Source organism: Meriones unguiculatus, chromosome 1 (assembly GCF_030254825.1).
Source record: "Meriones unguiculatus strain TT.TT164.6M chromosome 1, Bangor_MerUng_6.1, whole genome shotgun sequence".
Lineage (NCBI taxonomy): Eukaryota > Metazoa > Chordata > Mammalia > Rodentia > Muridae > Meriones > Meriones unguiculatus.
The window spans coordinates 198,645,664-198,662,251 of record NC_083349.1 but is presented as its reverse complement, the minus strand read 5'-3'; the positions used below and the strand labels follow the sequence as shown (position 1 = coordinate 198,662,251).

Genomic DNA, 16,588 nt, shown 5'->3' with positions numbered 1-16,588 from the left:
TCTCTAGTCCTTCCAGTCAGACTGTCATGGAGTTCCTGAAACCTCTGGGCTGGTCCACATACTTTTATGTAAAATCTTTTATTAGCAAGAACCTACCACCCCACATCTGACATACCTGATCACCTTCTTCATCCCACCAGTGATGTCTCCCCACCCTGCCCTGTACACTGCAAGATGGCTGCGTCAGAGCAGAGAGAGTCTAGCTCATTCCTGATGTTCCCATGGGGCCTTTTCCTATACATGGACCCGCATCCTGATTCCTGATTATTAGGCCCCAACTTGCCCACACTGTGTTTGGAGTTAGACTGCATCTTCACCCCTCAGGCCCCATAGGAAAACTCAGAGCCAGGGAGATGGCTCAGCTGGGTAAAGGTGATGGTGGCCAAGCATGAAGACTGGAGTTTGATCCCGGGGGCCAGGCAGTTTTTCCATCATGGGAAGGAGAGAACTGACTCCTGCAAGTTGTCTTTTGACCTCCAGAAGTTCCTATTCCCTTTCACACAAAATAAATAAGTTAATGTAATTTTTAAAACTCCATTGTCAAAATGCATTATATCTATTGGAACAGTCCTCAATAAAATTTTCTTACAGTGTTTCTAACAATTCAATGTGTGTGTGTGTGTTTAACAGTACAGAAAATTATTATTATGATTTTTCTTCTTCCCCCAAACCAAACAGCAGCATTCCTTAAACTCTCTTGCTATAGAAATATGGTTCTTGGGTGGCAGGCCCAAGGACTCAGCTCCCCCTCCCCTTTTGCTGGGGTCAGGGAAATGAGCCTTCTTCCTGGCCCTTGCTGGGGCCTCTAGCCAGCAGCTGGAGGGATTAAGGAAAAGAGGCTCCTGGCGTCCCTGAGTCTGGAGTGGCTGCCCAGGATGTCCCAGGAGAGCTGAGTGGGCCAGAGGGCTGGAGGCTCCCAAATCAATCAGAGGTCTGAAGGTCACTGAATGGTGACCTTTGAATCAGGATCCTGGTAACCCTGAGGCTTGCACACGCTTGAAGGGGGTGGGGGAGAAAGGCAGATGTTTGAATCCAGTTCTTTTCCCAGAGAGGTGCCCTCTCATAAAGGCCTTCCGAACTCCTTACAAAAAGAGCCCCCTTCTTCTCCCCTCCCTCCTCTCAGCAGCACTGCAGTCTGGGGTGCTGAGAGAAGTTTCTAGCAGCTCCCAGTTAGCTTCCTTCCTGAAAGCGCCTAGGAGCCTCAGGTAGAGATATACAGATACTGTAAGGCAGAAAGCAGCAAGGAGTGAAAATTGCCCACAATTGCTTAGGGGTGTGCTTAGCCATTTTAGTAAATCAGATAACAAGGGATCCATGGGAGGGCCAACAAAGTGGCTTAGCAGGAAAGGTCCCCACCATCAAACTTGCTTACCAGAATGGGAGCCCCAGAATCTGCTTATGCAGGTTAGAGGACAATGTTCTGAAGTCAGTTCTCTTCTACCAGGAGAGTCCTGAGGATTCTCGTGTCTTCAGACCTGTTGACAAGTGCTTTTACTCTTGAGCTCACTTTCTTTCATTTCATCTTTGTTGTGGTGGCTTAGGTTTTTTGTTTATTTGTTTGTTTTTTGAAATAGCATCTAGATAAGAAAATGACTTCTGAAAGTTGTCCTCTGGATGCCACAAAAGTGCTCTGGCATGTGCACCCATACAACGCGCGCACACACACACACACACACACACACACAACATATATGTATATAAATGTAATTTTTAAAACATCAAGGAATATAATGTATTGGAAATAATGTCTTCAATTTTCTTGAACTTCTTTTACATGGGAGGAGAAGCAGCTGTCACCAGTGTTGACTGAAAGGTGGCTGTTTAACCAGCCTTCTTGCTGTAGTATTCAGTTCACCACCGACCAGTCAGTTCTCTGCTAATTTATTCCCACTAACATTAGTGCACTGCCTAAGGTGAATGGAGGTGACATAATTCGTGATAATCTACAATAAGATCATTTATACTGTACATTCTAATATGTTGATACTGTGTGCAAGATGGTCAGTTGGTAAGAGTGCTCTGCAGGCCAGCATCTTCTCATGCACTGTCTGAGGCAATAGGCAGCTGCCTGGCCAAGCCAATCTTCTGATCTACATCTGGGACCTTCCAACAGCACCTTGCTAAGCAAGACGAGCTTATCTCCTCTGAGATCTAAGACCCACTCTATGCTCCAGGGTATGGTTCCACAGCAACTGTGTGTGTTTTGTTGACTTGGTTGACACACAAAGACACAAAAAAACAAGTGCAAAAGTAAATCCTCATTTACAACTTTGAACTTTCTGTTCAGTGTGAGTTTTGATCCATATGAAAAGGAATATGCTCAGTGATGATGATATTGATTATGAAGCTGGTTCCAAGGACAATAAGTTGATCATTTGAATGCAGAGGTAATGAGCAAACTCAGCTGTGTTGGGTGAACATTCCAATTGTCATGTGATAGACCAGATTCTCAACCTGTGGTCACAACCCCTTTGGGGGTCTCTTATTAGATATCCTGTATATCAGACATTTACATTAGAATTCATAACAGTACCAAAATTACAGTTATGAAGTAGCAATGAAACATGGTTTAGGAGTCATCACAACATGAAGAACTGTATTAAAGAGTCACAGCACTAGGAAGGCTGAGAACCACTGTGGTGGTTAAGATTCCTCTCCTTCATTTTGCTAAACACTGTATTACATCACTTTACTTATTGTGCATGTGTGTGTGTGTGTGTTTGTGCATGTGCCTGAGTGCAAGTCAGAAGACAACTTGCTGGAGTTGGTCCTCTCCTTCTGACAGTTCATCAGGCATGGTGGCTAGTGCCTTTACCCAATGAACCATCTTCCCACTTCTCTTTCTTTCCTTTGTCTTTATCGCTGTTGTGGTGATGGTTTGGTTTTGTTCTGAGAGAGTGCCTCACTATGTAGTTTAGGCTGTCCTGGAACTCACAGTGTAACCCAGGTTGGTGTCCTGAACCCTCAGTCTTCTTGCCACACCTCCCCAAATCCCACGACTTTGGAAATTTGACATCACAGCAAGCTTGGACTTTCTTTCAAATGAGTGAATGAAGATTTAGATGCTGTGTTGGCAGGTTTCAGTTGAGTGACATTGCCAGGCCAGAGAACTTGGGAGCTGCTGCCAGGCCTAGTCTCTCTATTGGTTCTCTCTTTGCTTGCTTTCTTAGGACTCAAGCTATAGGGTTTCCATATATCACTAAACCCACCCTGTCCAGGTATTTATCCAAAAGGTTTCAAGTCAATGTATCACACAGACACTTGCACATCAAGATTTTTTGCAACACTGCTCACAAAAGCTAAGATATGGGGGCCAGCCTAGGTATCCATCCACAGAGTGATGGACATAGAAAATGTGCCCTGTCTACTTATCTATACATATACGCACATATGTGTATGTGAGTTATTGTACATAAAAATAGTTATATTAATAGCAAGAAAATGGGTATGTTTTAAAAATAGCATGTTTTAAATTTAGTTTTTGGTTATTATACAAAGGATTAGGTTTCATTATGGATTTTCAAACAAAATTTGTTTTTGCTTATCCTCCTATTCAGCTTTTCTCCCTGTTCCCCGTCTTTTCTTTTACCTTTCTACCCTCAGTCTCCTCCTTTCTTCTTTCATATCACATGCACCCTGTTGCCCTTCCACCTTCCTTCCCTAACTCCTCTTTTTCTCTTGCCTTGGATTTCTGTTCTAATCCTATAGTCTATACCTGCATTCACACCCACTCCTATGTACACAGATGTAACCAGTACAAGCCAGCATCCACATATGGGATCAACAGGAGACTGTCATAGTAAGCAAGTTAAGCCAGGCTCAGAAAGACTCGTATTTTTTTTCTCACTTGAAGGTCCTAGATATTACATAGATACATAAAAATCACACACACATACACAAACACAAACACGCACATATAACATGAAAGTAAAAATGAAGCCATGGGGACAAAAGGGACTAACCCAGTAGGGTGAGAAGGATAGGGGGTGTGGAAAAATGTACTCAGCATATAATACATACTTGTATAAAAATTTAAAATAAGGAAAATTTAAAAACAAACTGGCCACTGAACACTTGAGAGCAGGGGCCATGCCAACACACATTTCCTCAAATATCTTTTTCTCTCTGAGGCCTACCTTGCCTGAGAAGCATTTCCTCTAAATCTATTTGAATTTTGAAATTACATATATTTATTTATGAGTCTGTGTGCTGTGCATAAGCCCATGCATGAAGGTTTGTGTGTGTGTGTGTGTGTGTGTGTGTGTGTGAATGTGCCACAGCACGCATGTAGAAGTCGGAAGCTAGCATGTAGGAGTCAGTTCTCTCCTTCCACTATGTAGATCTCAGGGGTCAAATTCAGGTCATCAGTCTTGGTGAGAAGCACCTTTACTCTCTCAGCTTTCTGTCTGTTCCTGGCTTCATTCTGCTTATTGATGCATGTAGGTTTCTCTCTAATACTGAAAGTGGCCGTTTATAAAATTCCATGTGAAGTGTCCAGGAAAGACAGAGCCATTACATGGGAAAGTGAAAGACTTAAGGACAAACCATCTCAAAATATAACATGTTGGGTTATCAGCTATTTGAGGTTGAAACTCCCAGAGGAACTGTAGCCACAGGAAGGGCCAGTGAGCCTGCTTTCCCAGGAGCAACCAGGTTGACACAGAGCCTCCATCACCACAGGCCATTGACTGGGCTGCCCTAAACCTGTGTAACACCACGGAGCAGCCCTTATCTCCCCGAGCCTGACAGCCCCATATATCTCCTAGCTACAGCCTCGAGTTTACTCCTCCAGTCAGAGACCCATCTGTCTTATTGCTCCTTCTCAAAAATATTACTCTTTGTCTGAAATGTGCCAGGGCACATTTGGACATCAGATGCTGATGAAAACCTCAGTGGATATATAAAATTAATGCAGGTTTAATGTTTTTTTCTCTTCATACTTAGCTCTTGTGTTTCTTGGGTCCCTAGATTCAATCAAACAACTAAGTGAAGAAAAGACACTCTATGACTTTCTGTTTCTCTCCATCTCTCTCTTTCTCTCTGTCCCCGTCTGTCTGCCTGTCTTCCTGCCTGCCTGTCTGCTTGTCTGTCTCTTAGGAACATGCATACACACACACACACACACACACACACACACACACACACACTGATGCAGATATTTTGTGTGAATCTTTATTCCCCCACTTGATGAATTGATGGCTCTGGTCCGTTGAGTTACAAGAGAGGGAGTGGGGGTGTGTGAGGGTGGGGGTGTTATTTGCAGGGTTGTTGTATGATCCCCACTCCCTGCAAACAGCTGTGTTAGCATGAACTCTCACCCTAGCACAGGCAACAACTTCCCCATAGCTGAACAGTTCACCTTTACTCTGTGTGCTCCTCCCAAGACCTAGAGACTATGTGCCTGGGGCAGAATGGCCTGCAGCTGCCAGGGAGGTGAAGCAGGAAAGAGCAGCTGGAGCCTCAGGTGAGGGTCTCATGATCTTCCCTAGCCTCTCTGTTTTTGAGGGAGGACCAGTCAACAGGTCTCTGTGTTGAAGGTCTCTTGCAGGTAATCAAGGCTGCTCTGACTAAGACAGTAATAGCAGTATGCCCTAAGTATAGCAGTCCTAAGCCAATGAATGGACTAAGGACTCCCACTCATCTCTTAGTTGCAAGGGAGAGGAGCCATTTCAGATAGGTCCATCCACTAAGGAAGAGAGGTGGGCGTTACTGTCCGATGCCAGATGCAGCATTAAAAACTTATCACAATGAGTCTCATGTAGCTCAGGCTTTCTTCAAACCAACAATGTAGCCAAGGAAATTTTGAACTCCAGATTTTTTTCCCTCTACCTTCCCAGCGCTGGGATTTCAGACGTGCATCACCCACTCCCAAGTCCATGTGGTACTGGAAAGCAAATCCAGAGTTCCCTGTGTGCTGGATAAGCACTCTACCAGCCGAGCTACTTTCCCATCTTGTAGTGTCGCCTGCTTTCCTCTCAAGTGAACTCTGGGTCTCCTTAGCTTGCAGCAGGTTGACCCCTGGAAGGTATAGCTTAGCAATTTGTGATGGTTTATGCTAACGTGAGGAACTGTCTAGATCAGGTAGGCCTCTGGGCATGTCTGTGGACAATTGTCTTAACTATGCCCATTGATATGAGAAGACTTGGGCTAAGAGCAGGTGGTTCCACTCCCTTGAGTTTGGGTCCTAGAGTATATACAAGGAGAAAAAGTGAATACCATCCTTTTCTGCTTTTGACTGTGAATATCATGTGACCAACTGTTTCAAGTTCCTGCTTCATTTGCTTCCTATTATGATGGATTGTCGCCTGGAGTAGTGCACTAAGCTAAATGCTTTCTTTCCTAAATTACTTTTTGTCAGGTCATTTTATCACAGCAACAGAAACTGAAGTAAAACATGACCCTGTTGGAACCCAGAGCAGATTGCTGCTTCCACCACAAACCCTACAGAAGCCCTCCCCACCTTCGGAGACAATGTCAGGTCCCTACTGGGAGTGCCCTCTGAGAAACTAACAGATTTCCAGGTGCCTGTGTCTCTCACGGTGTAAGTAAGTTTATATCAGCAAGGGCACAGGGTTATCTCTGCCCATACATCCTGCTCCTCACTTGCTCTTTTACCTCTCACAGGGGGAATCAGGGAGCTTGGCTGTGAAACCCAACCTATTCCTCCAAATGCCCCTTCCCCAACTCTGCCACACAGGCCTGGTTTCCTCTTTAGGACTTTCACTGTGCCATCCCTTAGTGCACTGGAGCTGGAGTCTCCTCAGTATCCCTACCATGCTGTTGTCTCTCTGTCTGTCTGCCTATATCACTAAATCCTCTTCCAGGAAACGTCTTAGCTCCTAACTTATTGACAGTGTCCCCCTGAGAGCTTTCAAACCTCAGTAAGTAAAAGATTTCAGTTGGGGTTGTGTTTTGGTGACCTTGTCTAGATCCTGAAAAGGAATCCTCTTCGCTGAGTCTTGGAAAATGAGAGCCAGGGGAGAAACTACCTCGGAGGAAAGCCACCAAGTACTTGGCAGGAGAAGAGGACATATGGTGTGGGATACATCGTAGCTATTCTAAGGAGGCCTGCTGGGTATTCAGATGGTGAGCTACTCCTATCTGCTCAATTCAGACTCATGATCATGTTTTCCCTCTTCTTTCCGATATTTTTGGTGGCACGGCAAATATTTTCTGCTTGCCTCTTTCTATGAAACACTCAGCAAAAGTGGGCGGTGACTCAAACTTATTTGGGCTTTCCACCCATCCTGGAAAGTCTTTTACATGTTTAGTATCCTGCTTGTTTCATCCACAGAGACACCAAAGACCAAAGAAGGTACCAAAGAAACTCTGTTGCATGCAGGGCTGGAATTGGAGTGGGATTAGCTGCACAGATTCCATCCTCCACTGACACCTGCTGTATTATGTCTCAGAAACTCATTCATTTCAACAGCTTTCTCATGCAGCCTGACATCACCAGGCAGTCATGTTCCTTCATAAGTGGTGTCTCAAATGGCAGCCATCAGTGCATTAAAATCAATTTGTTTAGTCCATAGGAGTTACATTGCAGGACTGTATGTCCCTCCCAGCTGGTGGTCATACAAGACTCTCCATTGTAAAACAAATGACCCCCACTTATTTCACTGCAAGCCTCACTCTGCAAATGAAGGTTTTTAGTTAACATTATACATGGCCACTGCATGGAATGCAGGGGGCCCCTGCCTGGCTTGGAGGGCTGAGGATGATAGAGTGCTCCAACCAGTTTCAGCAAGGGTTGGGGGGTAGTGGGAATTTCTTGGCTCCAGGAACTGGCTGCCAGAGAGGAGAGGGCTGTAGCAGTCCTGGGGTGATGGAGTGCAGCCAGCAGCTGTCTCTCCTATATTTGAGCCTGTACCCTGGCCGGGCACTGTCATGCAAAGCTTCCCCATGAGATCAGAGTGGCACTACTCTCAGGTCATCTGTCTGTGTGGGAAAGGCTGGCTTCCCTTGAGCCTAGAAGAATACTCCTAGCTGGCCTGCTATGGGTCATGCATTCCCAAGCCAGGGCTAGCATCACAGACTAATCTGTGGTGGGGAGACAGGTGGGAGAGAGAAGTGGTCCTGGCAAATTAGGAAGATGGCTGGTTTCTCCAAAGATTAAACAACACAGACAGAGTACTGAAATCAACTGCCATCTAAATACTGAATGTTTATGCCTGTAGTCAAAAGTGGCCTCACGCTTCTCATAATCAAAGAAGCCCCTCCTTCCATGAACAGTGGTGGATGCAGAGACTCACAGCTTCCAAAGATGCAGAATATCTGAGAAAGGTGTGGGCCCTGTGACAGACAGGTGGAGTCTACCACCCTCTCTAAGGCTCAGTGAACATTACAGAAAAGGGAGGTAGGAAGCACATCTGCACTAAGAGATAAGCATTAATGGCTGTGAAATGCCATTCTCTGGATTCCACCCAAACATTGCAATCATTAACTCACAGAGACTCTGGTTACCTTGCTGTACCCCCACAAAACCAGCTCTGTCAACCATCATTCATGAAAAAGGGAGGCCCTACTTTGTTTGTTTGTTTGAGACAGGGTTTCACTGTATAGCCCTCGCTGTCCTGGAACTCACTCTGTAGACCAGACTGGCCTCGAACTCACAGAGATCTGCATGCCTTTGTCTCCAGAGTGCTGGGATTAAAGATGTGCACCACCACTGTGTGCAAGGCCCTGCTTTTTACATCTAAACTCTGGGGATGTGGGGTGGGAATTGGTGTCTTTAGTTGTGTCTCCTCTGCTGAGCCCACCAGGCTCCAACAGATAGCTTCAAAACTACAGCCTCACACGTGGCCCTAGTGGGTCACAGACAATGTAAATAGCTAAGAACATGAGAGATTTGTGGGAGGAAACAGGGTGGATAGGGGTTGGTAGAAAGATTGGAGTTGAGAGTAGTCAGCATGAACTACATACATGTTCAAAATTCCTTTATTTTTTTTTTCTTAAACAGTAAAATCTACCTTAGGCACGAAATCTTATTCTTGTAGAAGATACTTTTATGAGTAGACATATATCTCCATAGGACATGGTCTCTGGATATGAGAAATGGAGAAGAGGGAAGGGTTAGGGATAGCTTGAATGTTTCCAATCTGAGAGGTTCAAGGGTCCATGATAGCTATTTTATTCATAATGTCCATTTCATGTATCAATGAAAGAAAAATAAACTACAATTGGATTAAACAAAGCAAAGGATATTATTAGGAACTTCCCCAGAAATAACGAAGGGTGATGAGGCCCCAAGACTGGAGCTCAAGATTGTTGAAAAGGATAATGGAATGAATGGGGATTTTGTGTTGTGCATAGAAATATACAAAGTCCATGGATCAGAGTCAGAGGCATCAAAAATTTATTTTACCTAATGTGTGAAAGCTACAGTGATGTTGTGAGACATTACTACAGAGGAAGCCACAAAGAGATATTCATGTACCCTGAACTTGACTCTGGGAGGTCCTGTTACATTTTAGGTGAGTATAGTGATATTAGGTGTTCACTCTTTACAAAAACAACAATATCACATTTACTTTTTTTGTGTATATGTATCTAGGTGGATGAATACCACTGGGCATGTATAAAAATCTGAGGAAAGCTTATGGGAGTCAGTTCTCTCTTTCCACTGTGTAGGTGCTGGGGATTGAACTAGCTTGGCAGCAAGTGGCTTTACTTTTAGCCATCTTATTGGCTACTCTTTTAAAGACTCACAAAATCACCTTTATGCTTTTGAAGACACCCTCAGTTTCCCCACCTCTTATGAAGCTTTTCAGCTTCTGTGATGTCTATTAGAGCTTCAGAAGTCACTATAATTGGTTTAGGGATGAAACATATGACCTAGTTTGGACCAATGAAGAGCACCCATGGAAGCATTTTCCTAAATGTACTAGAGACAATTCCTGACAGTGACTCAGAGCCTAAAGTTAGACAGTGAGAGATCTCTGCTGAACTTTTTGAGGAGTCCACATACCTGAAGCCAACTGCCTCTGGGCTTCTCAGTTATGTCTCTCTCTCTCTCTCTCTCTCTCTCTCTCTCTCTCTCTCTCTCTCTCTCCTTCTGTGTGTGTGTGTGTGTGTGTGTGTGTGTGTGTGTGTGTGCTTTAGCAATTAGAGTTTCCATATCATGGAAAAAATGTCTCCAGAAGTCAAACAGTTAGGCTTGTATTTTGAAAGTACATCTTTCCTGGGATTGGAGAATGGGAAAAAATTAAGAAAAATAGCAGTGCAATGGATAATAATTCATGGAGGAGTGAACTAGCCATGTAATGCGGGAGATGTGTCATTGTAAACAGATATTGAAGAGATGTATATGATTAGAATGGGGGCTAGTGAGAAGGCTCAGTGGGTAAAGGTGCTTGCTGCCAAGACTCATGGCCTGAGTGCAGTCTCCAGGACCCACATGGTAGAAGTAGAGAATTGATTCCTGCAAGTTGTCCTCTGACTACCACAACCATACTGTGCATACAAACTCTCTCACAAACAAACAAATAAATGTAAAAATGAAAGATTAGAAATCAGGAAAGAAGTAGGAGACACATTTATGAGTAGACATCTATCTCCAGAGAGCATGGTCTCTGGATATGGGAAATGGAGAAGAGGATGGGCAGGGATAGCTTGAATGTTTCTAATATGCAAGGCTCAAGGGTCCAAGACAGGGATTTTATTTGTAGTGTCTATTTCATGTATCAATGAAAGACAAATAAACTGCAATTTGGATTAAACAAAACAAGGGGGATTACATCTGTTAACTATCAGAACCACAAATGATACTATCAAGATGTGATCTTGATGTTTCAGTTTCTGGAAACTGTCAACTTCTAATCTGCCATAACTCTGTCCAAGAGGCCTCATCTCAAAGAGTCAGAGATGGCTACTGGTGTCATTGCGGATATTGCTGCCAGCTAAATCATCCCAGGGACACGGTGACTCTATTACAATATAATTTCTCAAATGTTCCAGACCCTTTGGTGAGTCAGCTCCTGAGATCCTGATTGGCCAGGCCTGGAACAGACTTTATTCCTAGATTGGAGAATGACGTCACCTCCATCTAAACTGTATGACTTGAGAATAGAGGTGATCTGATTCCTCAGGTAAAATAGAAAATGGTAGGGCAAAAATATTAGAGAAGGTTGATTTGTAGATGGCCTACCTCAACATGTATAAACTCATTTTAGAAGTAGTACAGGGAAGGTTTTATGTACTTACATTCATTTATTACAATTTGTTTATTTGTTCTGTATGTTTGGGTACACAGTGACCATGGTATGTATATAGAGGTCAGGGGATAACTTGATGGAGTCTGTTCTCTTCTTCTATCATGTGAGTCTCTGGGATCAAACTCAGGTTGTCAGGCTTGACAAATGCCTTTACCCACTAAGCCATTTCACTGGCCTACATTTATTAATCTTTCTCTCTCTCTGTTTTTGTCTCTCTCTGTCTCTTCCTCTCTCTCCCCCCCTTGTGCATATACACATATATGCCATACCCAGTATTGTGGAAACTGGAGGACAACCTATAGAAGTTGATTCTATCTTTCCACCATGAATATCCTGAAGCTCAAACTCAGGTCACCCTAAATGTCTTTGTTCACTGAGCCATCTTGCTGGGCTGGGGACTATTTTTAGTGCTTGTGTTGTTTTGCATTGTTTCTTTGACAGGGTCTCTCACTATGTAACTCACAGTGGCCTCAAAAGTTATGATCCTCCTGTATGACCCCACTGAATAATGGGGTATGGGTATGTGCTACCATGTGTAACTTGAGAAGTAAATTTTACAGGAAACCTACATAATATGTGATGGAAGACTAGAAGTGACTTCAGAGAGCCCAATACCACCAAGCATAAGCTGGTAAGTAGGGCTTAGGGGCTTGGAGTTGGCCATTGGTGAGATGGTACAGTTGGGAAATACTTCTTAAAGTATATGACAGTGAATTCTAGCCAAGCAGAATTCACTGTCAGATAAAGGAGTGAGCCTTTATCTGAGCACAGAATCATTAGGAGGAAGAAATTTTTTTGTGATGAACAAGGACAGATCGTGGTGAAGAACACTGGGCAAACAGGAGGTAGGACCTTGTTGGGTTGGTGAACCACTTGATGGATATTAGCATAGGAATCCAGGGCAATGCCTAAGCAGAATCAATTGAGTTTGGTGTCACTGAAACTAAGTCATGAGTGTGCCAAATGGGAGAAAAATACAGAAAGAGAAGATCTCACTCTTACCTCCATGCTCTGAGTGGATCTGATCACCCATGGTTTATGTACTAGAACTTTGCTCAGGGAAGAGATCTTTGCTGTGCAAACTTGATGACTTGAGTTCTATCCCTGAATCCAAATTAACAGTTTGAGGAGAAAACAGACTTCCCAAAGTTGCCCTCACAGCAATGCGTGTGGGCTGTGACACGTACACACACAAACACACATGCACACACAAACACAAACACACATACGTGCAAGCACGCACAGTAATGATAATGAATTAAAAAGCAGAAAGAACCCCAAGGCTGCAAAATCAGAGAGTCTGAGCTAGGAAAGGCCTGACTATGAAGACCTCTTTCTGAAGGCCAAGTCTCAAAGATGCTTAGTTCTGAATCTCAAGGATTCTACATAATCTGTCACCAGGTCAGATCCCGGTCAGCCCATTCTGCAAAGAAAGAATTGGAGGCCCCTGGCAGATCTGATCACTTGGCTTATGTACTACCTGGGCCTAGAATCCACAAGATGAAGGGGTTAAGCCTCCCAGCCCATTTATCGCTGGAAACTCAGTTTGAATCCCACCCTGGAATTTTCCTCCAAGCTACGAAGCCAGGCGAGCTGCCAAGTCATATATACATTGCTGGGTAGCCAGGCAACTCCGTGCTTTTTCTGGGAAGGAACACAATGTGGTCACTGTTTCTGCAGCCGCCAGGTTCCAGATGGGAGAAAGACTTTAATCCCCAGATTCAAGGCTGTTTGGCAAAACTCACTCTGGAGCCCCTGCCTGGGCCTGTGCTCTTTCGCTATAACCCTCCGGTACTGCCATTTTGTGACATTTTGTTTCTGGTGTTTAAAATTTGGTCCTTGGGAATGGGGGAGGTAGCTCAGTCAGTTGAAGTGCTTTCTGTACTTCATGAGCACTCAAGTTCGGATTTCGGCCTCCATGTAAAAATCAGAGCACTGCAGTGTTTGTAACCTTAGCACCTGGTGGCAGAGACACTAAAAGATGAGCTCCTGGTTCAGTGAGACCCTGTTTCAAAAATAAGTTGGAGAGGGACAAATCTGTTAGCAACCTCTGATCTCCACACACACACCATTGTATCCCTGCAAGTTGGCTTCAAGGACACAGGAGTTAGAAGATGGAGTGAAATATGTCACCATGACAGGGCTGAGGAAGTAGCTCAGTGCTTGCCACATAAGATCAAGGAACAGGATTTGGATACCCATGCCCAGCGGGTGGAAGGTAGAGAAAGAGTGTGCTTGGGAGTAACTCTAGTCATATTGCTGATTGCTGGGCTTGACTGAGAGATCCCCAACTAGATGATTAAGGGAGAGGATGAATGAATGTGGAATACTGACAGCAAGCTTATCTTCCACATGCATGCACAGCCCCAAATATGCACCCTCATATGTGTGCTCACACATATACAAACAGGCAACCACATACACATACAATTATTTTAAATGTATAAATCAAAGTATCATGATGCAGCTTAATTTTTATTGATCCACTAAATTAAAATGGCAGCAAAGGCTGGGGTTGTGAGGGTGGCATAAGAGTCTATCTCGTGGAAGGGGAGAAGGACCTCCTCTATCAGAGGACTGGGGAAGGGACATGGGAGGAGAAGAGGGAGGGAGGAAGGGCAGGATTGGCAGGGGATGAGGGAGGGTGCTACAGCTGAGATACAAAGGGAATAAACTGTAATAAATAAAACAATTTTTAAAAAAGAGTCCATCTCATACACAGAGAGGAGGGGGACGAAGGAAAGCACCTTAGGCACAACACAGATGTCCATCAGCAAGTGGACAGATAAATAAGATCATTTGCATGTGCCAGGGAGCAATACTCAGTGTTACAAAGGATAGCCACTTCTGACACATGCTATCATATAGATGGAACTTGAAGACATTTTGCTCCATGCAATTAAGTGAGACAGGAAAGGACACACATGGTGTGATTTCATTTTCATAAGGTTCAGGTGCCCAAGGATAGACAGTAACACAGTGGCTGCCAGTGGCTGATGAAAGGCTATTGTTTAGTAGAGTCACAGATTTTTTGCTTTGTTTTGGACTGAGTCTCATGTATCCCAATTGGATCCTGAACTCTTAATCTTCCTGCCTCTACTTCTCCAGTGCTGAGACAACAGGCATGTACCATCTTGCCTGATTTATGTGATACTATGGAACCCAGGTTTTCCTATGTGCCCCCCAAATCACTCTAACAACTTTTTAAGCTATGTTCCCCAACCCAGAGTCTCAAGTTTACAAAATGAAAAGTGTTCCAGAGATGAATGTTAGTGATGGTTGCATACTACATGAATGCACACAAGGCCACTGAGCTATACACAAAGACATGGTGAAATGGGTTTGGGGGAATTTGGGGCTGACAAGATGAATTAGGCAGCCAATGAAGATGCTTGCCACCAAGCCTAACGACCTGAGTTCCAGCCCTGGGACTTACACGGTGGAAGGAGAGCAAATGTTTTCTTAGCTACTGGACCTGGCTCACCAGTCTCGATGTGGGAAACTTTGACAAACACGCAGGCAACCTTCACCACAGCCCGATCAAGGCAGTGAGCATAGACTTCAGTCTCAAACGCTTCTGCCTCTCTTTCTTATCTCTCTCCTTGTACTACCCCACACTTCCACACATCTGCTTTGTGTCATTACATTTAGTTTTAATTTCCCAAATTTTACATATTTGAAAGTGTGTAGTGTGTTTTCTCTTTCTTTCCCCCAGATTCTTTCATTTCATGTAGTCATTTTTAGGTGAATACATTTTGTTCCAAAAGCCAGTCATCCATTCATCTTTGTGACTGCATAGAGTTCCTTTGTGGAGGTGAGCCATGATGTATTTACCCACCTATTTGTCAGTTGCCTTTCGAGTTATTGCGTGGTTTTGCTATTATGTACAAAGCTGGCATGAATATTCATGTACAAGTGTGTGTAGAGATGTGTTTACATCTTTCTTGGGCAAATATCTGGGTGTGAAGTGTCTGGAACACGTGGTTTGTGTGTACTGACATCCTTTTTCATGCTTCAGGGACACTGGTTTGGTTTGGATGGCAGTGTAGTGAATAATATTTTAATATAAGCATAGTATGAATTGTACATTCATTTGTTGTTTACCTGAAATTCAAATTTAACTGGGTGTTCTGTATTTCTGTGTGCTAAGTCTGGCAAATGAATCCCTCCTTGCTACTCTGAGGTGTGTGCTCCAGTAACAAATGTGTAGTTTTTTCACCTCTTCCACAGCCTGTCTTACTGTTCTTTATATTTTATATCTATCTTTTTACTAAGGGGGCGAGGACACATGTTACAGTATATGTATGGAGATCAGAGGATAAATCTTTCTCCTTCTCACTATTTGGGTTCCAACTCATATCATCAGGGTTGATGGCAAATATTTACGTGCTGAGGTATCCCTTCAGCCTCATCCCATACTTCACCTTCCGCCCTCACCTCTTGCTCTAACATGTTATTCAGTGTCTTTGGGACAAAGCTATTTCTTATAGCCTTATAGCCTCATATGATTTCCCAACGCCTTTACTCATTTCCTGCCCCTCTGCCCTCCACACCCCATCCCCAGCACAATGTCAGGAATTTTGATAGCTTGCTGGGTATTTACCCCCAAGATTTAAATCAGCTCAGGTTGCATTAGTAGATCCTCACATGCTATTCTGAAAAAAAAAAAATTAAACTCCCCACTTCCTCTGGCTACACTGAATCCCACAGCTTTTGCTGATAGTTTGAAGCCAAGGACAAACAGCACAGCCAAGACCAAGGTCCTCGGTGTGCACGTGTATACAGGCAGCTGCATCCAAGGACACAATTAGCTGTTAAGCCCCCTCTGGATCCACGCAGCCCTTGTTCAGCACATTCCCTTCCCAGCAAAAAGGATGGAGGCCCATCGGGGTTGTGTAACTCCCACCCCATCCCAGGGGAGCCCGAGCCTCTGATCATTGCAGTTTGCAGAGGAAGGATTGGAAGCACAGGGCTGTTAGGGAACAAATCAAGGTTAGAGAGGTTAGCTTTGTGCTGGGGAATGAATGGCCACCAGGACTAGAATTAGCAATCAAGACAGAAGTCTGTGGGGTTGGGAGGGATAGAGGCAGTGGGCTAGCTGACTGTGAAAGCCCCTCTTCCCCAAGGTTCTTCATCAGCTAATGCTGTAAGGCATCTGGGAGGAGAACTGTGTGAACTAAAGTTGGTCTACAGTGGTTGCTGGGCTGTGATCATGGCTGAGTTATGACTGAAACAGCCTTTCCCAGAAAAGGGAGGTAATGACCCTGCATATGTTTTATAGATGCCCAAGTACAAGTACTTTTAAAAAAAGAATTTCTTTTAACTTTCAAATTCTGTATATGCATGTATCTGTGCGGAAGTTTGTACAGGGC

The 16,588-nt window shown here is 44.0% G+C and overlaps 1 protein-coding gene and 1 non-coding gene across 15 annotated transcripts in view; both read left to right on the top strand.

The window, feature by feature from the left end:
* LOC110566737 (ubiquitin carboxyl-terminal hydrolase 29-like) overlaps nt 1-16,588 on the top strand; it is a 221,102-nt gene that overhangs the window by 36,986 nt on the left and 167,528 nt on the right. The window lies entirely within an intron of this gene.
* LOC132652038 (small nucleolar RNA SNORA40) lies at nt 2,188-2,319 on the top strand. Its single transcript, XR_009589533.1, has one exon. It is a non-coding gene; the product is annotated as a small nucleolar RNA SNORA40 (small nucleolar RNA).